General features: G+C 39.6%; 1 protein-coding gene across 1 annotated transcript in view; it reads left to right on the top strand.

Moving 5' to 3' along the window:
- The window catches only part of RORA (RAR related orphan receptor A), a 435,634-nt gene that overhangs the window by 6,377 nt on the left and 402,470 nt on the right, over positions 1-26,787 (top strand). Inside the window, exon 2 of the mRNA XM_074600027.1 lies at positions 13,809-13,955. The gene's annotated coding sequence lies outside the window, so the exon portion shown is untranslated. The remainder of the gene's footprint in view (positions 1-13,808; positions 13,956-26,787) is intronic.

Below are 26,787 nucleotides of genomic sequence, written 5' to 3'. Positions count from 1 at the left end.
TGGGAGATCTATTTCTGGTGATCGTTTGATATGTTATTGGTGTTCACAGTGGGAAGACTGGGAGATGTTTCTACTGTATCAGCCTTGCAGTGAGACTAGATAACAGAAGCTGCTGACACTGTCGGTGTGTTCTTGATTATGTTGGCATAACCTGGTACATCAAAACAAGCTTAAGCCAGATACATTCAAAAGCTTTTTAAAAGTTAACATACTGGGTAAAGGTGCAAGGTTTTCAGATTTCATTGCCTAGTTGTTTTCTAAACTGGAGTGAGAAAGGTGCTTTCCAGAGTTCTTTATTTTCACTTTGGCTACTTGAACTGCAAAGACCAGCAGTAAAGAATGTTTTGTAAATTGCTTGCTTTACTCAGCTCTTACAAGAGAGAAAAATGTCAATCTGAATTTGGGGCTTTTTACACTTAATTTTTTCAACAGATTTTACTTCAGATACAAGGCACTCAAACTGCATTTTGATATTAACTAATGTGTTGGAATCCCAAAAATACAAGGAGTGTCATAAAGTAGGACATTAACTAGGTAACTCTTAGGAAAAACGATATACTGTTTCAGTAGATATTTAGTGTCCTTGAAACTAGTTAAAGGAAACAAAGAAATACTTAGTCCTAATTGCAAAATTAGCGTATGCTATGCAAAGTATTCATACTAAAATTCTACTCAGAATTCAAAAAGCTTTTCAAGTTAATTCACAAAGGGACCTATGTTAATGGACACTTTTGCAGCAGTGCTGGTACATGAATTTTCTAGGAAAAGAATGAAATGAATATCTTGTGAAATAGCCCGTTCCAGGCATCAAAATGATTCTGTTTTTCAAGGGCAAGTCTCTTATACCAGCCACAAGAAGTAAAGCTAATGTATTTTGTAAATTCGAATTGCAATACAAGATGTCTATTTCCAAGTAATGGCAAATAAGCAAAATAAGACCTCTGCAAAAGCATGTGAAATGAATTGGTGTGTATTGCAGCAGTATCTCCAACAAAACTGAATTTTGCAGAGCCTTAATTACTAGTTAACTAGATTCAAGATGGATCTGTATATAAGCTAAACAATAGATACAAAAGAGCATTATGCGGAACATAACATGCCTCTAACCATTGTTTGTTCCACTTGATTTGAAGTTCCACATAACAAGATGCCATTTGGACTGGAGATTTACTGCATGCCTTACCTTTAGCAGTTATGCAGAAATTTTTTAATCATTTGTAGTCATTACTCCAATTAGAAGATAACTACTCCTAAGCTTTATTTTTTCTAGAAATCTTTTTTTATAAGTATTTCATTATAGTAGACTGGAGTATAAACTCACAGCTTTTGGTAGCTGGAACTGAAAAGCTGAGGTTGCTTGCTTTGAACACCTACATGCATTATTTACCTCTAATGATTTCAGACATAGCTTAAGATATGGGATTTATGTATATGCACATACATTCATGTTTTGTAAGCATCTTACCTTCTATATTATCTTTGAGTTAGGTTGGGCAGTTACTGGGCAGTAAGTGCATCTAAAGCAATTAAACTTCTTTGGGGTGAGGACTTGGGAGTTCATTTTCAGTGTGACTTCTGCAGTGCCCAGGTAGAGGACCGTGCTTGAATGTGGGGAAAGGAAAATTCCTTTCGGGTTTCCCTCTTTGATATATAGCCTGGTACTGTAAAGGGTGTGGAACAGCCTGGATGTTGGTATGCTGCATGAGGGAGGGAAGGGACCCACTCCTCTGACTTTTCCATCACCCCTTTAATAAGGAGTTCCTGACTTTAGCACTGCAAAGACACTTTTCCTTCTAGCTTCTAGATTAATAGCGGAGAATTTTGCCTGTCTGGAGTACACCTACATTGGCAGTGGAGATGCTTGTTTCATGTGTGATCCCTTGCTTACAAACAGGTAACCCAAGGCTGTTTCAGGGTGAGACACACTGTAAAAATTGTCACGTCTGGAGAGAGCACCCTTGTCCATCTACTTAACTAGCTCACAACATGTCACTCTGGCAGGGTCCGAGTAACTTGTAGGGAATGCACAGTAGTGAATGTGAGTGAGAAACAGCAGTTCTCCACAGCTGATGGGATCTTTGGTCAGCGTCATGCTGACCAAAGCTATTGTTGACATTTCCCAGATGTAGTGAGTTAATAAAATGGAAACTTAATTAAATCACAGCCTAGGCATCTTGTCCTCTCTTCTGAGTGCCCAGAACAAAGCAGATCTCACTGTGTAGGTGTTGCACAGATGACAATATGGTGTCCAATATTTTTCTGCTAGTAAATGGTTTACTGAATTAATTCCATGCTAAGATCTAGAGGATGCATTATATTTTAATTAAATAGCTTCAGAGAAATATGAGTTGTGCTTGTATCCCTGTTCAAGCAATTGTAGCAACATAATAGCAGGTATGAAAGAGCCCTATTGCTTTCTGCAATCAGTGGGTGTTTATTTGTGGAACAAATGGCACTTACAGTTCACCAGAACATAAATTTGCAATCCACGTTTGAAATCCAGTAATATCTTTCATCTGTCCTTGCAAATATAAATTGCCTTCTCCAGAATGGCTCACATGAATTTCTGAGAAAACTGCCAGAGGAAATGGGTACCAAGGCACATTTTTTCAAGAAAGAAGGAAAACTGCTTCAAAACTATCTGCCCATAACGTTATGGAGGAGCTGGAGCAGTGCTGCTTTGATTCATCATTCCAACTTCTTCCAGCCTTTCTTTCTCTGTTCCTCACAACCTCGCAGAGGAACAGCAGCAGCATCATAGGTGATTGAGCAAGAAGTGACACAACAGGGAAGACAAAACAACTGGAGTGAGAGATTAGAAAAATTTGGCAGTAAGGCTTTCAGCCCTAGATAGGGGTTAGGAAAATTCGGCAGTGAGGCTTTCAGCCCTAGATGGGGGTGCGAGAGACCTTTTAGGGAACTGTAAAGCTCTCATGGCTGCAGAGCAGGCTCGAAAGGGCACTTGTACAACAAAAAGGAAACAAGTGAGTTATCGGAGTATGTTAAAGGTGTAAGCTGCCACAAACCATTGCTGTAGCTTATTCTCTTCCTTGGTCTCCACGTTTGTCTGCATCCTGTGATGCTTCAACTCAGGTCTATGACTGGTAACAGCAGCATGGAATAGATTTTCTTTTGCTGAACTTTGTGGAATGGTGCAAGTTACCAAGTTGTCGTTTTTTTTGTTCTGATACTGTTAGTGGGGCAGAATGAGCAGAGAAATGGCAAAATGCTTGTAGTTTTGTGCTTGTTTTAACTTTCATGCGCTGGTCCTCTTTGCCCAGTCCTAATGAGGATGGTTTGCTGGGTTTGGGGCAGTCTTTTGGCAACAGTAACGCAAATCAAGGATCAGGAGCTTAAACTTCCACCTACTCAAGTAGTAGTGAGCCATGCGTTATTTCATTGTAGTCTAAAAAGGGTTTACTTTTATAACAAAATAGAAAGTAAAACAGGTTGTTTAATTGAAAGTAATCCGTAAACACTTACTATGTATAAATCCAGGAATAACTGGGCTGTTAGAAGAAAGATCAAAGAGTGATTTTTACATTCACCATTGGATTCATTATAAAAATGCATGATTCATTATGCCTTGAGTGTCATGTGTATCTACTGAATTTGCAAATTAAGCAAACATCAATACAAAAAGATGATGTATTTTATTGACATAAAGTAGCAAGTTGTGCCAAATTTAGAATATGAACTAAAAAATAAATCTCACACTTGGATCTGATGAAAGCATAACTGCCTTATGCTTTATACTGCTTAAGTGCATCTGAAACTACTTGGACAAATGTAGTATAAGGGTCCTGCTTTAAGTGCCTTGCTTTCTCAGGCTCTAGTACGAGGAGGCAGATCTTGTTCAGCAGGTGGGACTTGCATGGGGGGTAAACTAGACCGGTCCAATTCTCTCAATATTTGTTGTGTGTTGGTACCTTTATTGCCTGAAAGCTAGTTGTTTCAAGCCAGGCTAATGGTGAGGGAGTATGTATCAGTGTAACTTTAAAGTCTTGAATAAGATTTATTAGCCCAGAATAGGGAACAGACATGATCATGTTCACTATCATAACAGTCTGGTAAAAAGTTATTAAAAAAAATAAAATCTGCCATTTGCTTCATTCCTTATTGCCTGGCAAAAGCTGTTAAGGAAAGGTGAGTGGATGCCCACCCATCAATACAAGAAGGTGATAAATATGTCAGGTCATGTTTTGTGCATGTTTCCCTTGTAAACATTTTCTGTTGGTGCATGTACATTTGTTTTTAAATTAGATGCATTGAAACACACAATTCCCTTCCCTCAGCTGCTTTCTGTGTGTCTTGAGAAATGAATTTAGAGAGTTTTATGATGAGATTCTTCTATGGATGCACAACCTAAAGTGTATCAGCACGAATGAAATGGCAGAAGGGAATATCATCCTACTTGTATTCAGAGTAAATTTGGCAGGCTCTAGAGGCATAGCTGTGTCCAGTTGCATTAATTTAAAGGAAAAACTGTCCTCTTAAGGGGACCGGGAGACTTTGAGTGGCAATGGCTTGGTTTGGACAAATGCAGTTTGAGGCAGACGTGCCCCCTTCTCCAGGGCACTGTTGTGGGTGTTGGGGGTCCAGGCGCAGGGTGTCCCTCTGCCATTCTGAGCTGGTGCTGGCTCTGTCGCTGGCTTCAGCCTTCCTGGCAGACTGTGTGCTGGGACTGGATTTACTTAGCACAGATGTATTCCTGACAACATCACATTCTTCACACAGTCCTTACGCCATGTACCTGGTGCTGTGGTGATGACCATGAGCTCTACTGGCCAGTGTAAACTGGTGGCAGTTTGCTGTTGGACTGCAGTCCTCTTGTTTGACATGAGTATGGCAAAGGCAGCACCAGATGGGGCTTTCTGTCTGTTACAGCCAGATTTTTGGTGAGGTGGGAAGCAATACCTTTTCTAGCAGCTGTTGATAAGGTGGTCTTGATGGAAATGTTAGCTCTGTTGGGCACTGCTCAGTCCAGGAGGGAGAGAAGAACGTTTTGGAAGTGATGCAAGTAGCCTCCTGCATCTAGAAAGAAGCAGGGTAAGGTAACTTATACTTTAATGGATAAGTTAACATGTTTGTGGGAAACTTTTAAACAGCACAGTGTCAGTGTCAGAAGTGTCAGAGTGTCAGAAGTGACTCGAGACAAGACACCACAGACTGGGTTTCAAAGATATCCAGTATTTAATTACTGTACTGATATCAACATAATCACAGTAACCATCCAGTGCCCATGGAACACAGTTCTGGTTTTAAGTGTATTCGGGGAGGTCTGGATCAGGATACAGTCCACACCTGTGCTCAAGTTTGCTTAACAATATTATTTTTGAGGTGTGACTAAATGACATTAAATATTTGCATAATGTCTCTTACCTGGAAAATTCTTGTAACTACTGAAAATTAATTTAAAGCAGATAACTGCTTTGACTGATCAAAAGCCCAGAAATGTCAAAACCTGCATGTGTTTTTTGTAAGTTGTTGCAAGGCATAGGGTTTCAGTGGTGAATTTTTACCTCAAAAGGAAGCTCAGGCTGGTTGTTAGGGTGTCTCATTGCACTAGGTGACAGGGTGCTCTGATGGACATGGGCGCATAAAACATTGAGAGAGAAAGCCGGGTGTGTGTTACAGTGCATCAGCTCCTCTGCGGCACTTGCCCGAGTGCGGGTTCTTACCCTGGTGTCACAGGTTTCCTGCTGGGGGAGGGCCTGCACGAGGTACGTTCTCCAGTTATGCTGGAGAGGCCCATGTGCTGTAAGTTCATGCCCCAGTTTGCTTTGCAATAGTTCATTTGCATGCTGAGTCCTGATTTCTGGTATTTGTAACAGAACTACTTTGTGAATCACAGGAAATAAATTTGGAAGATATCCAGTTACCCTGGGACAATGCTTTTTAAAAAAAAAAATCTTTCAAAAGAATTAAGTACTATACAACTTTGGGGACTGATCAGTCTGATAAATGTGCTGAGGAGTGTCCATAATGTTATGCCATAGGCACGCTAATATATTTTAATGTCTTTATTTTTAATCTATTATCACTTTCCTTGCTGCTGTTAGACACTCCCCTCCCGTCCCCATGGATAGGCACTTTGGTGTGATTGCAAACAAAAAAAACTCATCCTTGGAGAGAGGCAAACATTTTCCTCTTGTGAAGGGTAATCTCTCTCTATGCTGACCTTTCTGCTTGTGCCCTGAGAGGTTACTGGAGGGTACTGGAAGTGTAATTTCTCCAGCAGAAAACAAGCTTTCAGACTCATAGTTATGGTCCCTTACTAACTTCAGTTGACAAACCTGACTACCGAGGCAATACATCGTGCAGGTGCAACTATATGCCAAAGTTAGTAAAATTTTTTTTACATATTAAGAAATTGTTTTTAAATTTCTTCCAAGGCCATTCTGCTATTCTAGTTTTGTGATGGAAATAAGCTGTCTAGTCAGCACAAATTTAAAAGAACACATTTTGCTTTGCTCTCTACTATCATGAAGCACATTAGAACCTGCAGGACTTCTGCGGTGCGTATCGTGCCTAGAAAGGGGTTATTTGATGTAGAAAAACCCATTAATGAGTTTGTTCATGCTTTGTTACTGGTAATCTGTTTCAATCACATGATGTGAAAAAAAATTGTGGAAATTGCCAGCCACTCTGGATTAAATTTTTTCTTTGAGCCGTTTTTAAGTTAAGGATAAGATGAACGGTTCTATTATCCAAATGGGACTTTATGCACACACATTTAGACACAAAACCAGTATTTTTCTGATCCCATTAGGGAAAAATGCAGGTCTTGGCTGATCTTACAATGTAGCCATTGGCAGTCAAGTTGTAACTAGTATTATGGTCTAGAACTTGACTTTTTTTTTCTTTTTCTGTATGTTCTAATATTTTCCTTCCTACATTAGATGCCTTCACTGCCTCAATTCTTAAAATATTTGTGTCTCTGAAGTAAACAGGAAACATAAACAACAGCACACAATTTATAGGTATTATTAGCAAGAGGAAAAAGAAAATCGGGACTATAGACAATTCCAAAGCAGCAAAAACAACATGTGCTGACCTTCAAGCAGAGAAGGTGCTGTTGATACAAATGCCTGATGGGATAACTGAGCATTTGTCACAGACCACTGATACTCTGCAGCCTTCCATGTTAGCTTTGTTGGGAAGTGGAATCGTTGCTGTGTATCCGGTGGCTCCTTTGGCTGGCAGGATGACAACTGCAACAGACTGTCAATATCATGTCCTCGGCTTTACTTTTTCCCCTTAGGGTATTGCATGTTTAGGTCAGCTGGTAAAACCCAGCACATCTATACTTGATCTCCATTTGTCCTGATAACTACATGTGCTCACTAGTATGCTTTTCAACTAGTGCTCTCTAGCTGTATTACTCCTTTTACTGCAAATATTGCTGCAGCAAGGAATGAATGCTTCATTATAGTAGTTAGAAATAGTTTGAGAAAACACAGATTTTATTTTTCTCCTTGGCTGCTTGCCAGTACCATGCCAATAGACATCATTGGGCTGTGATGCTCTCTGATTTCTCATATTTAATTTTGGGTCCTACCTGAGAGGAAAGGATTACTCTGTACTTACCAGGTGGGGCAGGAATGCTTGTTCTTCTCTAGTTATGCTCACCATGTGTCCAGCTTGAATTATTTTAATCATACTTTGCTTCTAATTCACAGCTGCATGCCAAGTTGAATCTTCATCTTTCGGTCCCTTTTTGTTGTTACCTTCACTTCCCTGAATGTCTCCCACACAACATGATGCATTTTTGAATTTTGATGCTATTTCCTATCATCACACTGCACCACTCCGTGTTACCTTTTCCTTGCCGTACGGCATGGTGGGTTTCTTTTGTATCTGCCATTACTGCACATTGACCAATTGATTCTAGACTGTTTTTTTCTTCATTGTTTTCAGTCCAAGTTGTGACCCTTTAATCAGGCTTAAGAGATAGTCCGGTGTTTTATTGCTAATCTGCTTGTAACCCATAACTGATGGCCACCTTTGAAGTCAATGATATTGTGATATTATATGAGAATGTTCAGAATATCTAATTGTTGCTTGTCTTCTAACAACTCTAGGTTTTCTCTCCACTGCTTCCTATAATTATTGTTGGGTCTGCTGTGGATTTTGACCTGTATAGCTAAAATAGTGTTCCTACTTTTTTCAGCCATGGGATAAAATAGCTTAAAATCACACCAGATTTGTCTCTAACATGGACAAGGCACTTGAAGGGTCAGGGACTCCTACACTTACTGTGTGGATTGCGAATGCTCAGGAGAATGTGTTTTCATTAATATTCATGGAACACTCTCATTCTGCAAACATTTGTGTGAACAGTATTTGTCAGAATCTACTTATTATACCTAAGCCTCCAATAGAAGTTTAACATCCTAGGCCAGCATTTCTTTCAAGGCTGTAACAGGTTACTCGTTTCATCAAGCAGGCTGTTTGCAACACTTTGTGTTTAACTGCGTGTCAGCCATAGGAAATCATGGATCAGCTACAAGATTGGCTTCTCTATGGGAATTCATGTCGGCTTGCACACAACTTCTTTAGCTAACTCTATTACTGCACGGTTATTATCAAGTAGATATATGTGGTGCTGACAGCTCCTGACAGGAGAATGCTTTATTACATGGAAGTTTGCAGAGAAAAAACCTGAACATTACAACATGACAATCTTTTATGCCCAGAAAGCTACATATTGGACAAGAATCCATATAATTAATATTAATTGTAATAAAGTGTGACAATCGAGAAAAGAATAACAGGAGATTCTGCTCGTAAGTCAAGACCTCAATAGAAGGCAAGAAATAGAGCCAGCCAGAGATGGATGATGGAAGAACGCTGGCATTGAATAATTCATGAAAGAACACAGTATATTGTATGTGAGGTCTGGAGCCTTTTAAAGGCCTATGAATAGATGACTAAGTTCACTCAATTCAGGTAAGTAAGAGAGGAGGAGGATGGAGAATGTACATATGATGTAGCATAAACTCTTATTAAGAGTTAAAAGGTCATATACATTCCCATGTGAATGATCAGGAACAAAAACTCCCAAAAGATACATGTAATACATAACTCTTAAGGAAACAAAAGCAAATATGACCTTCGTAACAGCTTTGATAACTTAAAGGCTTGTTAGCTGCATGGTTTTGGCACTTAAAATAAAATAAACGACTATTTTGTGAATGATATGTGAATAGAGTATTAAAACTAAGCATGGAGCATAAAATATGTGGGAGCAGTAGGTAATATATAATGAACAACAGTGTTACGTAGTTTGGGTTATAATAGGAGGTGAGTGTGAGAAGAGAAATTCTATTCGGTGTGTGAATGTTATGATCTCATTTAATATTGCTTCAGGAAATCATGGTCATGCTCTTTAAAGAGATTTTAAAACAAGGAAGTGAGGCTATGGGGGATTGACTAGAAAAGAGGTCTTGTGCTGAATGAGGATTCCGCTAGAGACACAAATGAGTATATTTCTGGGGAAAACATTTCTGTAGAGAGACCATTTTACTTGAAAGGAAAATATGATTGAGCTTAAAGGCTTGCCAACAGGATTTAATGATGAACCCTGAATTCTGCTAGCTTCCTGGAAGTCAATTAACTTTGACCATCAGCCTTGCCAGTGATCAGCCAGGCCCGTGCTCCCTTCTGGGGTTGTGAAGAGGCATTTACTAGGCTCTGATGGATGTTTCCGGGCAGTCCCTTTAACTTGCTCAAACAAAACAATCAATTAGTACAACACATAAGTGGGAAATTAGGTTTTTGTTTATTGTTTTATCCATGCAGTTATCAGTCTGACAATTTTCTCCTGGATGGTGAAGCCGTTGATTTTATTCTTACCAAGAAGGTAGAAAATAGGAAAAATCTTAGGTTAAATGTGAGAGAGGTTAAGCAAGTAAACTCTGGGATGAAGAGCAGGTCCCTGCAGTGGTGTGGAACAGCAGCCCTTGGAGTTGTGATCCACCCAGAGACAGTGGCTCACCTGATGACGGAGTGGGGCTGCAGTGGGTGGGCAACTCCGAGACCAGCAGCAATGATACCACTTCCAGCACCGCAGCATGGAGGCCTGGGCAAGCAGCTTTTGGAGCCTTTTTTCTCTGAGACCATTGCAGGGCAGTTACTTTCCAACGCAATTATTCAAGAGTGTCTGCCTCGGTGACAAAAGCCAAAAGCATATGAACCTGTTCTAAGGAATAGCAAGTGCAGGTAGTCTATGGTGACTGGTGCAGATCAGGCTTGTTGAGGTAATGTTGAACTGATGAAGCTGGGGGGCTTTGGTACTTGGTATTCTGCTGCAACTTTTCCTAGTATAATCAACAAGAGTTTTCACAAAGTCTGAAATTTACTGATGCAGTTACGATACATCCTCTGTCAGATATTTGGATAGTAAACTGAGTTTTACACTGCCCTCCCTTTCTCATTTTTGATGTGACAGATTTGTGTTAATGTATATAGTAGAGGTTGTCACAGGGAAGTGAGAAGTTCTGGCAGCCGAGTAAAGGGCATTTGGGAACTATCAGTGTTGGGAGTGGTGTGGGAAATAATTTGGAAGCTGCATATGAGCATGTTGTTTCTGCTTTCAACACTGAAGGAGCAAACAATATAGTTTCAACTTCCAATTCAACTGAAATGCATGGATAGTTCACATTCTGTATTACTATTGTTTTGACTGTCAACAAATCCAAGAAAGTTGTATTGAATGGTTCTCATACAATTAGTATTTTCTTGATTATTTCTAACTACAAGAATTAAGGATAAAATGTTTCGGTTCTCGTATGGGGTTGTAGCTAAGCGGCAGCAATGGCCTGTTGGTCTGCCTGCTATAACACCTAGAAACAATATAGCAAAACATTCCTCTTAGCAGGAGAGCTTATTTTTGCTGAAAGAGTTAAAATAAACATTGCAATTAACAACACCGAGTTATATTACCTGTGTACTGCACTAGCTTGTATATATGGGCGAAGTGTTTAGAAGCTGGTTTGTTTTTTCAGGAAGCATTTGTATTTGAAAAGAGTTTAGGACAAGTAATAATTCATTTACTCCATTATATTCAGCATTTTGCTGTGGTCACTTCCACTAAGGAGCTGAAACCTCAAAGTATACAGAAATAGCACAACTAGAAAACAGGGAATAGGTCTCTGTCTAGGGAGTTGGGAAGGCATCCATAATCATGGCAAGGTGATCGCTGAAGACACTGACTTGCAGATGTGATTGTAAGAGCAGATGGGAAAAAGCACTTAGCTGAAGAAAATCTGTTACTGTAACTGAAGTCTGTTTCAGGAGCATACGTTAATCCTAGCTTTAGGTGGAGTTAAGCTTCTGAATAACCAATAGGAGTTGGCTGGCAAGATGGTCTTTTACACGTGTATATGCTAATGTAAATGTCATAATGCAAATTTAAGCACTCAAGAACATTATGTGGATTTGGGAAAATCCCTAAAATTTTAATTCCATAAGCAAAATATTATTTTGGCAGCACATGACAGAAATAATCCTGCTCCCAGATGTTTCATACTATTGCAGTTGAGACTAGTTGCATGGTCTTCTTCAAGACAGCTCTAAAATAACACAAAAGCTTCTTGGAATGTGAAGCAACTCGATTATACAATGCAGCAAAGAACCATGTCTGAACTCTTAACACTACACAGTCTTCTGGGGAAATCCGATGGGGAACAGAGTCTTCACCAAGTTTTAAAGTATGTCAATTAGAGGACAGAGTGGAAGAAAACTCTTGAAACTGAAGAAAGGAGAGGTAGCCTTCTGTAGCTTTTATATGGATGCCACGACATCCTATGTGCCTGCGTTCTCAGGCTGGGTGCTGACAACTGACTTGGCCACTCTGTAGCCAACATGGAGAAGTCTGAGTATTCAGGCTGTTCTCGAGCATTAAAACTTCTGTATCCTTCTCAAAGGAAGAAAAGTGAAAAATAATCTTACTACACTTCGTTATACACCTATTTTGTCAGCAAGTTAAAATGCAGGTTTTTGTTGTGGGTTTTTTTTTTTTACTCCAGAAACTGGGTCTTATTGGAAATCACTAGGTGCTAAACCAAATATACAGAAACACCTGGGAATATGCTCATGGATTATTGAGAGGGGTGAGTATTATCCATTAATCTTTCTGTAGGAACTGTGGGGAACCTTCAGGTAGAGAAACACTTTTTAAAAGTAATAATTACACTTAAACATTTACTTTTATTGACCTATGTTTCAGTGTCATAAATTGAACCATATGAGAGGTGTTCATTAGTGTTCAAGATGGTTCTTTACATTTGCTTTAGTCATTAGAAACTGAGTGTGCAGGTTTTATTAACCTAAAGCTGTATGAAGAGAGCCTTACCCTCTCTCCACCTAGAATGTGCAGGAAATACCTTTCAGATTCATTCCACTGCCTTTTATCAAGCTGTAGCAAAAGTTGCGACTATTCCCTCAATGTCCTTCACTTCAAAATGCCCCTGTCCTCAGGAGCAGGTGCAGAAGAGCGAAATGGACTTGGAAAGCAAATATGGCTGTTCTAATCGGTGAAGAAAAGCTGTGCTGCAGGAGTCCAGCCCGTGCCCGATGGTGCCTGCACATGGCCCGCCGATGTGGAGATGTGCAAAGCGCTCAATTTGACTTATTTTTCCCAAGTAATTGGTAATTGATTACCAAGCACTTTGCAAAACAAATACAAAAATGAGTTGCCAGTTAAACTGGGTAGTTCTTAAAAGCTCGAACAGTGTCTTATCAGGGAATTAACCACTGGATTTCTAGTCCTCCGAGCCGGCCTGTGCATGGCCCCGGCCCCTCGCGGGGCTCGGTCCCTGGCGGGAGCCCTCCCCAAGGGTGCTGGGGTTGCCCTGAGTTCTCCCGGCTCAGCCCGGGGCGGCTGCCGGTGAGGCCGGGGGTCGCTGGGGGATCCCGGCAGTCCCGGCCTCGCTGCCTCAGCGCCGCCCGGCAGTGCTGTCGCCTGCCCCGTCGCTTTCAGCCTCCCCGCGGAGCGCGGCACCCGCCCGGGCCGCCGAGCCCTTCCTCGCGGGGGGGGCGAGTGGCTCGGTTCACCTGGCGAATCGGTACCAGTTCAGTCACCGAGCCTCACTGGGGTCCGCCAGCGTCAAGCGCAGACGACTTTGCATCTTCCAGAGGAAGGCGCGGCGGGCCCGGGCCTGCCCTGCCCGCCCTGTGAGGCGTGGGGCCGGGGCTGCCCTGCGCCACCCGCCCGGGGCCTTCCTTCTCGCCGGAGCCGGTGAGCCCCGGCCGGTGCCAGCGTGTGGCTGCTCCTGCGCTGAGGGAACAGCTGGAAAACCGACCCTTAGCTGAGCCCCCCAACTCCCTGACAGGGCTGCCTTGTGGCTTCCCCCTCTTCACTAGCTTCTCTTCTGGTATTTTGACTCTTAAATGGCAGATCGATTACTTCCGTGATGTCCAAGTCCCTCATCACCTTGCAAAGTACTTCATTTCTTTTACTATTATTTTCATTGATGTAACCGTAGAGGGTGAGTGGCTTCTTGACTTGTACTGCTCAGAATTGTGTGGCTTTTCATGTTTGATTGCGGCTCCTAAACACCTTCAGCAAGGTGTTTAACAGCCTCATGACAATACGTCAGTTGTCCCAGGAAAATGGCAAAGTGTAACAAAGACAGAGGGAGAGGTGCGTACACACGTGGTGGTGACACCAGTTGTCACCTGGCCTGTCAACAGCAGTGACAGGCTTCAAATGAGTTGTCCTCCTTCCAGCTCTCTTAAGCCACTTGCATTCCTACAAACTATATTTTACAGTAAATATACAGTTGCCTTTTTCCCTACTGCAGGTTAAATCCTACCTGAAGTCAACTGTGCAAGTGTGAGAGGGGATTTGCTCTGTGGCAAGACTCTTGTTAAAGATGGAAATTCTCACCGTGGGCCAACATGTCCCACTTCTGTGAGCAGACTTCTGGAATGCTCAGGACTTCTGTATGGTGAGTACAGTTGTTATGAGCACGATAGAAAAGAGTAGGGTATGGAAATAAAGCCACAGACTGGAAATAAGGAGATGCAAGTACTTTTTATAACCGTTGTTTTATACAGTGTATGTTTTTTGGGGTTGCTTTTCAACACTGTGTAATTCTAAGTATTGCAAATGCTAAAATTGATTTCATTACCCACTGGGTGGAAGAGAATGACAACTTGTTCACACTGTAGTTTAATGGTAGAAAGCCTAGCAAATTCACTGTCACATGCACCTTTTCTCCTCATTCCTTCTGCCCTGGAGTTACCCTTATTTATTTAATGTGTATGTCATATTGTAGTGCTTTGTACAAAAGCTTTGCTTGGCTGTGTACTTGAATGGGGGAGTAAAGGGAGGGAGGAGGATGTATTCCCCCTCCTGCATCTCAATGTAGCAGTGGAGAGTACTGTTAGGAATGCTTCATTTTTTGGGGGGTGGATCATAGTCTAGTGTGCTACAGCTTTGTGGGATTAGCAGAGGCTCGAGGAGCACAATGTAGTAAGAGTGTCTGGCAGTACTGACGATTCTAGTGCCCTTTGCTATTATGAATGTAGAGAATATCTGATATCGAAGACTGAAGAGAACTACTTCTTTAGAATATTCCGCTGTAATAAAATAAAAATACAAGTTGAGAGGGAGAACCCCAATAAACTGATGTTTGGTCATACAATAGTCACCATAAGGGAGGGCTGAATATAAGGAGCTTAAAATGAGGCTAAATCCATTCCAAACACTTTTTATGCTCTTATGAAAAATTTAAGGAAATGGCATGTTGAGTACTTGCAAATTTAATTATGAAAAAATAAAATATAAAATCATAGTGCCTGGATGAAATCTCTTAAACTGTAACAACAACATTCCTTTCTGCATGTCTAATGTAGTATGCAGTTAGATGGGGTTTATTTTAGACAGAAGCTATAAAATTCTAGATATCTTTTTTGAAATGCTGCTAGATATGAAACCTGGTTTGAGGTCAGTGACATCCTATAAGGCACTTTTCCTGACGCCCTAATGTTAAATGAAGAAAAAGAGAGGAAACATTTTATTTTCTTCCTTCTCCAGATGATCCCAGCGTACTCAGTAAGCACTCCCCTTACATACTTCCAAGCTAACATGCCCGAGCTATATAAACGATGCTTTTGCGCTGTAGTTAAACCCCTCTTTAATTATGGAAAGACACTAGTCTGTCCTCAGAGTGGGGAATTAACTCAAGCTGTAAGCCTCGCTTTTGACCTATGACAATACTTCACAATTCTGTAGAGCTTCCCATAAGAGGATCTCCACAGGCCTCACAATCATTAACAAATTTAACTTGCGAGCTGTCTTGTGAGGTAGGTGAATACTGTGTTAGTATGCTGCCTCTACAAATGGGGAAACTGAGAAACATAATTTCTGCTTTATTGCCTGAAAAAGCACTTTGCAGAACATAAAGAACGCATGCTTGCCTGGAGGAGAGTACAGCATAAAGACAGGCATAACATAACAAATGGATACAAGAGAACAAAAGAGATTGGGGTGAATGAAAAGAGGACAAATACTGCAAGACCGTGTGCTTGCTTTGAGTGATATGCAAGTCTTAGTGCTGTAGCTGTGGAATTTCTTTTGTAAGACTTCAGATTTCTGAGTGATGTCGCATTTGTAGAATTAAAAACCAGGGGCAGGTTTGAGAAGCATCATGGACACGGGTAAAATGATGGTAAGTAGCATATAGTTCAAATTAGTAGGAAGAAAGCAGATTAAAAGTGGTTCATCTACCACAGGCAACAAAATAGGCTGGCATGCTAAGACTTGAGTGAGACTTGGCTGACTCAAACAGTGCTTGAGTTTAAATGTGGGAAAAGCCAGAAGTCTTTGCCTTCTGCTAGCATAGCTGCTTTGCTCAGGCCAGCCCAGTGGGCTTGCCCCAAAAGCTCATGCCAACAGCTCACTGGAGAGTAGAAGCAATCAGATACAATACCTCTACTTCAAGCTGCCTTTTTTGCATTTTCTGGGTAATCGGCCTTGGGTGATAGACATTTACTAGATGATTCTGAGGAAAAGGGAACACTCTTTCTGTGACATGATGTTCGAAAGATCTGTGGGTGTTTCTGTAATAACTTTGAAAATCAAAATCTATTTCTCAGTGTGGCAAACTCAATTTGACTTTTGTTGTGAGCCTCCTACTATTTGTGATTGCATTAAATAGTTAAGGAGTAATCTGTAAACATATAGTCATAAGCAAAGCTGGACAAGTTTACCAAGGAGGTTCTGAAGAGTTACAAAAACCCCTTAAATTTCAAAAAGCAAGGAGGGAGCCATTAAAATTCCCATGGACATTGGAGACACTGTAACAGGTGCTTTTTGGATGTAAAAGTGTACCACTATTACCTTTTGTTATGTAAAGGAGTGTGAAATTTTGGATAATAACAATCTAAAACATTTGCTTTGCTGCTGCTAATGCTTTCCTAAGATACATTAGGTCTTGCATTAGCAGCTGTCTCCTCTTTTGGTGCCAGCGATACAACTGCAACCCATATTCAGCAGCTAAACAGCATTTCTCCTCTTAGGCTATGGAAGCGGGCTCTTTCCAATATGATTTTTTGTTCTTAACCAGTTAAATGCACAGTGTCTTCTATTAGAAGACAGAAAGCCTTCAACAACTGGAGAGAGGGCAGTGGCATCAATGTGCATTATTCAGGGCTCTAGAAATTGCTATTACTGATTTTCATTTTCAACTGTTAATATAATTCTGGATATAAAAATAAACAGCTTGGTAGGCCTTCATCCATAAGACCAGTTTTGTAAAAAGTTGCATGCAGAGAAGGGGAAAATAGAGCTTGACTACTGTGTGCTAGAAACTATTGGCTATATTTTGATTAATATTTGTCACTAGCACCACTTAATGTCAAATGCTTATTCAGCTTATGATTTAAAGTCGTACAATGCACTGCATAATTGTAAGTAGGAGACATTTGTGCATCTGGTATTTAAATGGAGTATGTGTACTTTGCATTCCAGAGCATCCCTAAACACTGCTGTTAGAATTGTCATTTTAAAAATATGTTTTGTCCTGCTTTTAGAGCACATTTAATCTTTTCCCCATTAATCTGCTTTCCCTAAACCTTTCCCTAATTCTTCTGAAGGATCCCCCACCTGCTGTGCAGGCTACACAACACAGTGAATCTAATCATGTCTGGAATTATCATTTTTATCAGTTTAATCCATATTTTTCTGTTATTTGCTTTCCAAAGCTTTAGACATTTTATGCACTGTGGTGAGTAATGGAGCAATTGTGGCGGTTAGTGTCTCTTCAAAAAAGCAGTGAACAATACAGTTAAGATAATCAATTTAGATTATTTTCTGGAATGCAGCATTAGTGTTCCATGGAAGTTAAGCTTGATCCTTAGATTTATTGAATATATTTTAAACTTCAAATTGTAGACAAATTGAGAATTGTCCCTGTGTTTGTTAGAGCAGATGTTCTGAGTTGTCCTGACCAATACTTGCACATTCTTGGTTGTACACTCAGCTTACTGCTACCTCTCGGAATTTGTTCACGTACTTTTTTTCATATGAAGCCTTATATTAATATTTTCTGGAAAGCTTTTATGAAATGACTTACAGCTAAGACAGCAACTATTTTCTTTATGCTACAATTTGCTATCATTAAATGCAGCTTCAAACACTTGAAGAGTGCACCAGCTTAATTCAAGCAGGCACTTTTGTGAAGCTTATCTGAATTTACAGTGCTCTAAAGATGAGAATTTGATTTGGTGTTTCATTCTCTTGTTCCTATTACCTGCACTGCTTAGGGTCGTTAGTTAGATGCTGGTACTGGCAAGGTCTTCATCTAACAGAAAGTAACTGCTGGCAATACCCTGTACTAATTTGGAAAAGGGTGTTTTGCCATAGATAGATGAGGGTCTTAGGACCAAACTAGATTACTTCATCTACATGCCATAAACGAATAACTATGGAGGTGCCATCCTGGTTTTCGGGCTTCATCCTTTCCTTCGTATATATCCTAGGCGAGCTTTTTCTCTTCTGCTCCTGTCTTTCACTTCTTGTTTTGCTGTGAGGTTCTGGGATGCTCAGCAACAGATACCTGCTTATCTATGTAAAGGCTAATACCGCTACATTGGTAAGGCTGTTCTGTAAAAATGCAGTTTAGCTGAATTCTTGCATAAACTATCAGACTGTGAAACACTTGCAGAGGGCTATGGTTTGTACTATTTTCATTCAAAGCAGGACATTAGGGCTCCAGCCACATTTCATTATCCATTTGAATAACTTTTTTCAATTTAAAGCTCTCTGTCTAACCACGAGCACTAAATTAATACAAGATTCTCTCTCTGCCTAGTGGGAACACTAAATAGATAAATAAAACTCATTGCAGGATAATTGTAGGTGCTGTGGGCTGAAAGCCAAACCAGGCCAATTCAGCCTTTGAGCCCTGTCGGTCTGTCTGCTTTTCTTTTTCCTTGCCCATCATAATAGGGTATTCAATTATAATCTTTTCTCTGCGTGCACAGTGGAGGTTTGCATACAGTGGCCCAGAGGCATTATTAATCTCAATGCATTTGGAGAGTGAATGAAAAGACTAAAGGTTTGGGGGGGGGGGTGGTGGTGAAATCTCTCCCCCTTGTAGCTGTATTCATCGCTTAGGGTCTTTGTCGAAAATGTACTTTTCTCTCTCCCTCCCTCCCATTCCTTGGAGCATAAGCTGGAAATGACTCCAGAAGTTAAAGGACAATGGAAGCATTAGCACAGGGATTATGGATCTTCGCGTGCAAGATGGGGGTTGGGGGAAGAAGGTAGAGGCCTGCTACTGGCAGGATGGAAACTTAAAATATGTGGCTAGACTAGCGCTTACCACTACGTAAGAAAGAAGCAATAGTGCAATCTCTATTCACATGAAGCTTTTCAGACCACTGAAAGGTATACAAGGGCTGTTTCCATACCTGGCAAATAAATAATTGGTTTGCAATTAAGGGTCTAAACAAAACTTTTAAGAAAATAACATATATTTGTGTGTTCTCCAATGGAAGAATTGTCTTCCAGTAGCTTGTGACTTTCTGTAATTGATTGAATCAAAGTCTTCTGGATAGGTTCTATGAATGATTCTTGACTTCTTTTTTTTCTGAACTTTTTGGAGAAACTGAATGTCATGGCTGCTGTTGAAAGAGTTTTGATTGAATTTAGCAGGGTATATAGCTCCATAAACTTCAATATTATAGATCAATTCAATGTGATTTTCAAGGCAATTTTCTGCAACATGAGTAGCTTGGATCAGCCATGGAATGTGATAGAGCCATTACCAAAGTCATCTAATTCATAACCTCCATTTGATGTAGGTTAACCATTCATAAATTTTAGTGGTCCAAATTATCAAACTAATAAATGTTGTTCCTTCCTGTGAGGACACTAGATTTTGGTGCTGTATCTTTAACTTTGGTAGTCGAGCTGATTTAAAGCATTGCCAGTTAAAGGAGCTTTATTGCTTCCTTTGCTTCAATGAAATTCGTTCACCCCATCTGTAGTTACACAAAATTACTTAGAGCTTTTCCTAGTCTTCCCATGCAGGTCTAGCAGATGCCCTTTGGTAACTGCGGTCTTTTAAAACAAAAGTAAGTGTTTGCTTTTTCTGATGTGCTAGACCCTTTCCAAATGTTTAGGCACCAAAACATGCTTTGGAAAGGTTTTCAAACTCCCACATTTGCCTGAGCATATCCAAGTAGAAATTTTAGAAAAAAAATCTATTATTTTTCCCAACTATATTCTCAGGGATGTTTATGAAAGCTGCCTTTCTTATATGCTACTAGCCTAATTAAACAAGCTCAGACGTTATTGTAATGACAAATAAACAAACGGTCCTCCCTTCCCCTGCTTACCCTGTCCTTTTGATAGAACTGCTGCAATGACTACTCGAAAGGGAAAAACCCCAAAATTCTAAATAATCTGTCAGGGTATCTTTAAAAAACAAAACGAAAAAACCCCAAACAGACCAAGCCACCAAACTTGTAGAATTCCTCAGTGGAAGACTTCACGCCTGCCTACTAGTAAACTGGTATTTTACAGAATCTGATTTAACCTGGATAATGCTTTAACAGTGTCTTCCAGCATAAAAGCTTTAACATTTCACATCAGGACCTTGATTTACTTACCATCTGCTCAGAGGTCTGTCATCAACAGAGATGATTTCTAGCTCCCTTCAGATAACTGCCGTTTGGCAGAGTTCTGCTAAACAGTCTATAACCTTGAAGACAAGGAGTATATGATAACTCATGCATATCAGTTAACCTTTAAGTGGCTTAATAGTCTCTTTTCTTAAATAAAACTGCCAAATACTTCAATTTGATCCTGGCTGTTCCTGATTTTTCTTTCTCCTCCTTTAAGTCAGAAAAAGCCAATGAGACCTTGGGGCCAGTGAAGAAATTATCTTCTGTTTTATTTTTATTCACCTTTAGCATCCTTAAACTTGCTTCTCTTTTTGTCTGTATTCTTTATGGCTCTTGCAATGGTGTTTATATCAGAAGAGTTTGTCTGGAGATTAATGTATTTGTGGCAAAATGAAAAAAAGCTATTTTTGCTGTGTTATGGAACTTATTCTAGTAAAGTCAAGAAAATTATTAGGATCAGTTTGTCAAAAGTCAGGCAGTCAAAAACCAACTGACCTCAATTTTTAGCTTTAATAGTAAGTTTGACATTTCAGGAGGCTAATAATACATTTCTTAGGCTGTCGAGTTAATGACAGAGTTAGTCATTAAGTTAAAGAGCATGGTTAAGAGTTTACTTAGACTTATGTTTAGATCTTCCTAAAACAAACTTACCGGTATTTGATTTAGACCTAAGCATGTAAGGAATAGTTAGACCAGCGTTGCTTTTAGACCAAGTGGCCAAAAACTTCTTAATGTAAAAGGCTTTCTGTTAATTTAACATATAGTTATAGAAGTTAGTGTGAAACTACATCATTCAAAATTGCAGCAGCACTTGAAGCAGTATGGATTCTGCTAACAAACAGTGTCATTTACCAGTGTGAACAGGGCGGCCAGATACCAGATGTTGTCTCTTTCAATGGATTGGATCAATTACAGGACAGATGTGAGGCTTCTTTCTGTATGTTTTATTTTTATTTTTACTCTTTGTTCAGAATCTGCTTTTTTCTGCGTGGCCTTTTTGACTGACTGAGGGGGGAGGACCTTTAGGATAAGCTGGGTAGTTGTTCCCTTCAGACAACTGGAAAGAGTCGAGTACTCCATTTGGTCCAAAATCAACTAGAAAGAAGAGCTTGTGCTGTGACCAGGATACTGTATTCTACCTAGTGAAACTCCTTCTCTGTATTTTTTTGTATGATGGGGCAATTTTTATTTGTTCACCATTCCCATTTGTAGCAATAATAAGAAATGTAAGTCTGGGCAAAGAATTTAACTCAATGAGTTTGATATCTACTCTTCTACCTGCTCTGTTAAACAGGTTTCAACCTGCAGTGGTCAAACCCCTTGGCCACTGGAGGAACAATTGCAAGAACTTTTATGTCTACTTAGAGGAATCTAAGTCTTTTCAGCAAGACTTCCTCATAACTTTTTTTAGCCTCATCTCATTAAAAACTGTCAAAAATAGGTCAACTTTGCTTCCTCCTGTCAAAAGAAGCACCAAGCTGTTACAGAAAACTGGTGTGTGAGCCACACTTATGAACAGGGAGATACATGCTAGTAGGCATGCTGCATCCAGAACAAGGCTCAGTGGATGGCTCCATGGTTGAGGGCTCACATTCAATATATTTTTTTTTCATTTGGTGAGGTGAGTGTACAGTTTGGGGTGAAAAAAGAGTCAAGTTATTGGAATCCTTGTAAGCTTGCCTCGCTTCATTATTTTTTTTCAGCATTTTTTTTTTTTGCCTGGAATGTCTGTGTGGTTAATGGCTTTTTTTTTATTATACTGTTAAGAAACAAATCAGAATGGAGTGTAGATTTGAGGAAAAGGCTGTGTGCATACCACTTCTAGGTTTGTATACTATGATGGAAGCAAGCTTCCGTGTTTGGTGTCCTTTTTTCTAGATACTTCTGGCAAGCTAGCAAGGATTTTTCCCCTGCTCCTTGAGTGTAACTTGTAGCTGGTAACGTCTTACTGAAATGAGTGTCAAGTTGATGCAGTAAAGATCTGGTAGCAGATTACTTCCTCCTTTTCCGTGCATTTGACCAGTTTCATATTGGTTGTTGATAGTAAGTGGACTTGTCAGTTGTGTTCACCATTTCCAGCAATGGAGTACATCCCAGTGCTGTCAAAGTGATGATGAATGAGTAGACACCTAGCTGCTTTTGAACTGTGATAAAAATGGTCTGGGGTTTATTTGAGCTCCTGTTGGACAGGTAACAGGAGAAAAGCATAAATAATGAAAAAAAAAATCCATCTAGGTTCATGATACATGATTTTCGAAGGTAACACCAGACATCTCTCCTACACGAAGGGCTAGCAGATCCACAGAGGCTCATCAAAAAGTCTTAACCATGTTTGCTTTGTGGCTTTTACCTGGAGAACAGTAATGGAAGAAGGTGGCTGTGTGCCTTGCTAACGTGCAGTTATATATGCACATGAAGTAGGTGAAAGGATTAAAAACAAATTTGCTGAAGACACAAACTAGCTTTGCACTTTAGCAGCTTCCAGTAAACATATATCAAAAGAAAGAGATTAGTCTAAATAGGGCTGCCGTTATTGTTTTTCACATACAGAACACAGAGCTAGAGTAATTAGCTTAAAGTTATATAACAATACCAATCTGTTTTTAGGTCTTGGGAGGCCAGTTGGGATTTGAACCACAAACTATCCTTCAGTCTTTATTTCTAAAGCAGCTGAGTTGCAAAAGGAGACTTTTAATGCTTAATTTGTCAAAACATTCTGCAATAATCTCTTGGATGGCTTGGATATCAATTTTAATGGCATTATGCCTGATGTGCTTTGTTTTATCTATTTAAGATGAAAAACTGAATAGCATAACTCTGAATGGTGTCCAGGTGCAGCAACACCTTTCTGTATTGCTCTTCGAATTCCTGACTATGCACAAGGACTGCAATTAACTTATAATAAGGTTTGGCACAAAACACCATAATTTGGCTCTGAAAGAGCCAAAATTAGCTTAGCCATGATTAGCCTATGAATGTTGTATCTGTACTGCCAATGATTGACAGCAGTCCTGTGGACTTCGTACTACAAATAGATATGATTTATCCATCAATGAAAGTTGCTTTGTTTACTGCTAGGCACGTTAAAATAAGAAAAGCCACTCTGCAAATGCATTGTTCTTGAAACCCTTAAGCTTGTTGATTACTGCACAGGCAGTATTGAGAAGCATCTGTTTGTATTGTAAACCACTGTCACCTCTGCCTATGCACATGTTCTCTTTCATTTGCGGATACGTACGAGAACAGGTTATGAACATCCTTTATATGCACAAGAAGTGGACATTTCCTATGCATGAGAAAAGTTTCTGTGGCCTAAAGTGTCTTGTGACAAAGGTCAAACACAGTATGGTTTTCTACTTTCAAGGTATTTAATCTAAATATTTATCAAAAAGCTAGAAAGATTATATACTTTTGGAGAAATTGTAGTTTTCTGTTTGGGCTCTGTTGTTGAATGCATCAAGAATGTATTTTGACAAAGTTTGGCGTGTTCTCGGTGGGATTTTTCAGAAGATTTAACATCTGTGTGGCACTGACCTACAACGTGTGAGCTTGAATGCTTAATTCTGAAAATCTACATCAGCTTGGAGGAAGTTGGAAAGAATACAGAATATACCATGGCCAAGTGTGTTTCTCTTCAAGACTAGTAGTTCGTTGGTACTAGAATCTTGATTTTTTTAGAATGTATTTTCAGCTAAATTTTTGTCCTTGTTTTCTCCCACTATGCAAATTTCTTCCTTCATATCTACATTCCATACTCTATATTTTTTATCATGCTCTGTGAAACTCACCACTATGTGAATCTTCAGGAAATCTATCTTACTTTGACCTTCTACAAGGTATCTCTTCTGTGTTTCCAAGCATCACCAACACTAATACCTTAAATTGTTCTGACAGTCTTCAGAGCAAGGAACATGTTGCACTGAAACATCTGTAAATGTAAACCTCTTCAAGTGTTGTATTTAAAATAGAAAATCTCCCCTACGTTAAAGTAAGATTTCTAGATGTAAGGCTGGATCAGTTGCCACATCAGCCCCTCTGAGCTGGTGAAGTAGCACCAATGAAGAGATCTGCAAATGGCTGAGAGAAAAGGAAGTAAGAATTGTGAGTGGACAGGAATCAGTTTCTGCTTGATGATCATCCTCTAGCCAGTGATTCTTTAAGTCACTCACGGATGGCATAAATTAGAGAAACCTAAAGAAGCCAGAATAAATTAGGGCAACCTGTCTCAGAAGTATAACCAGGTATGTGACACCACTCCCTTTTCCTATGTCCATGCTCTGGCACGGGGGGGGGGGGGGGTCTTCCATGTTCTTATTTTGTTCTAATAATTTTAGGTGCCAGAGATACAACAGCATAATTATTTCTTCAGCGCTTAATATTCTTTTGATATGCTTCTTGTATTTAATTTTCGAAATAGCTAGTCTCTTTATCAAATGTCCTGGGTATGTTTCCCTGACTTGCTTTCTCATTTAAGACTCTAATGATCTCTGGAGCTGCCAGTAGTATTAGATGATTTTGTTAAACATTTGGAAGCTGTCCCAGTTTCTGTGCTTCACCTTCAGAGGAGGTGATCTTCTGTTTAAAGTTCGCCATTGATCCTTTCTCTTTTAAAACTTCTCCAAAATGCATGAGACTGAAAACGTAAATCAGGCTTATAGTAAATGTATTCTGGTATCCGTACTAAAAGTAGGTAAGTAGAAGGTAATGCAGTCTGGTCATGAACTACCAGCTAAATGAAAGGGACCAGATCTTCTGTCATCCTGTCTGCTACTCCGGATCCAAAATCTCACAGCTCCACTCACAGCATGGTTTCTGTCTGGAGGTTTACTCTTGGAGCAAGCATATATACTAAACTTCTGTTAATTGAATTTGGTTGGAATCTTTATTAAATAGATAGTCTTTCTTCTTTTCAAGTAATTCTTGCAGATCATAATCTTTTGCACTATTTTCAACTTCTGGGAAGCCATTTTCATATAACAAACGTTTAAAGGTTTTTAATATTATACAAGCTTCAGGAAAACCATTTTCATTCAGGAAGCAGATTAAATTCTGCAAGATACTTTTTGACTCAGAAGTGGGCCAATTTTCCTATGACTATTTCGGATATTTTGATGGTTTTCCATGTTATATTATGTATTTCCAGTGTGATCAAAATATAGCCAGAATAGCTAGTACCATCCTACCAAAAATCTACTCTTTAATAACATTTTGCATTAGATATTTATACTGTAGTGGTAAATGCAAACCATGTCTTCCTCTTCAGAGAAAGATTAGGTAAGGGAATCTCTCCACTGCTTCTGGCTAAGAAATTTCAGTGCAAATCTCTGGGCGCCTTGGGATGACAGGAGAAAAGATTTCAAATAATGTTGATTCTTGATCAAACTTGATTTTAATGGAAGTGTCTTTAAAAAAGAGTATGTAATTGACCTGTCTTTGTTCAGCCTAATGTGATTGAGAGGAGAATTAAATAATAACCGACAGAGACATCACTTTTTTTAAGCATACAGAAACAGCTACTGTCAAATATGCAAACACAGAAAGGAAGAAAAAGCCTCAAATTGCTCTTTAGTTTCAGCTGAGATGAATTACATCAATAGATCTCCAGCAATCCTGAATCTGTTTCAAAGAATGTTTTCAGTATAATAAAAATATACTTTCTTACTACAATTCTGAATGTCAGGAGTGGCTGGGAACAAGTCTGACTAGAATAACAAATTGTCACTAGTCAACTTTCTAGTGGGTGTCAGTGGGCACCAAGCCTATTATGCTGCAGGAAACTTTCACTGTAAATGTGTTAAGAGGCCCTTTGAGTCCTCCTGGCTTGCTGAGTCTCCATTGCTACACATGCTAGTGCGCTATACTTTAAAAAAAGGACTCTGTCACACAGAACTGAAGATCTAAACAAGAAAAAAACAGGTTAAGGATCAAGAAAACAAATTTTGAGGTAGATGTCTTGCTGGAATCATCTGTTTGTTGCTTTATCAAATATTGAAAAACATTGAGAACACATTATAATTCTTTAGAAGGAATGCAGGCAGGAGACTTCTGTTCATAAAACAAGGAACCAGTCCCAGAAGAAATAAGTTTTGGAGCCCCTTGTGGGAAATGGCCTGGTGTTCTGGGGACAAGAAGCTGCAAATAGGAACCAGTGCTGCAAAAAGCTTGTGGTGAACTTGGAAAGACTAACTGCTGATCACAGGTTCAGGTCTGCTGAAGATGGGGCCCAGTTCTGCTCTGCTAATCCAACACAACTCTGTAAATCATTAGTTTTGATGAATATTCTCAATACAGCTCATATATAGGTCTAATATATGCATTTCTTAGTTAGCCTTATAATTCTGGAAAAACGATGCCTCGTTGTGTTTAACAGAATGAATAATAATAATAATGCCAGATTATTTGATAGCCAGAAGATGCTAAAAACCTGTCTAGGGCCATAAATATTAGCGCTAGATTCATTAGATGTAAACTGCTTGAGTGGAGCAATACTTAGTTTATAGCAGTAAATGAAGCATTAGCTGGATTATCTGAGTAAACATGAATGATAGTTTAGATTTGCAAGGGATGGAATGAGCCTCCTGCTATATTAAGTGCAATTGAGTATTTATCTTAGTAAACAATAGAGAGGCTAGAAAATAATCAAAA

Source organism: Larus michahellis, chromosome 9 (assembly GCF_964199755.1).
Source record: "Larus michahellis chromosome 9, bLarMic1.1, whole genome shotgun sequence".
NCBI classification, from domain to species: domain Eukaryota; kingdom Metazoa; phylum Chordata; class Aves; order Charadriiformes; family Laridae; genus Larus; species Larus michahellis.
This window is presented reverse-complemented; position numbering and strand designations above follow the sequence as displayed.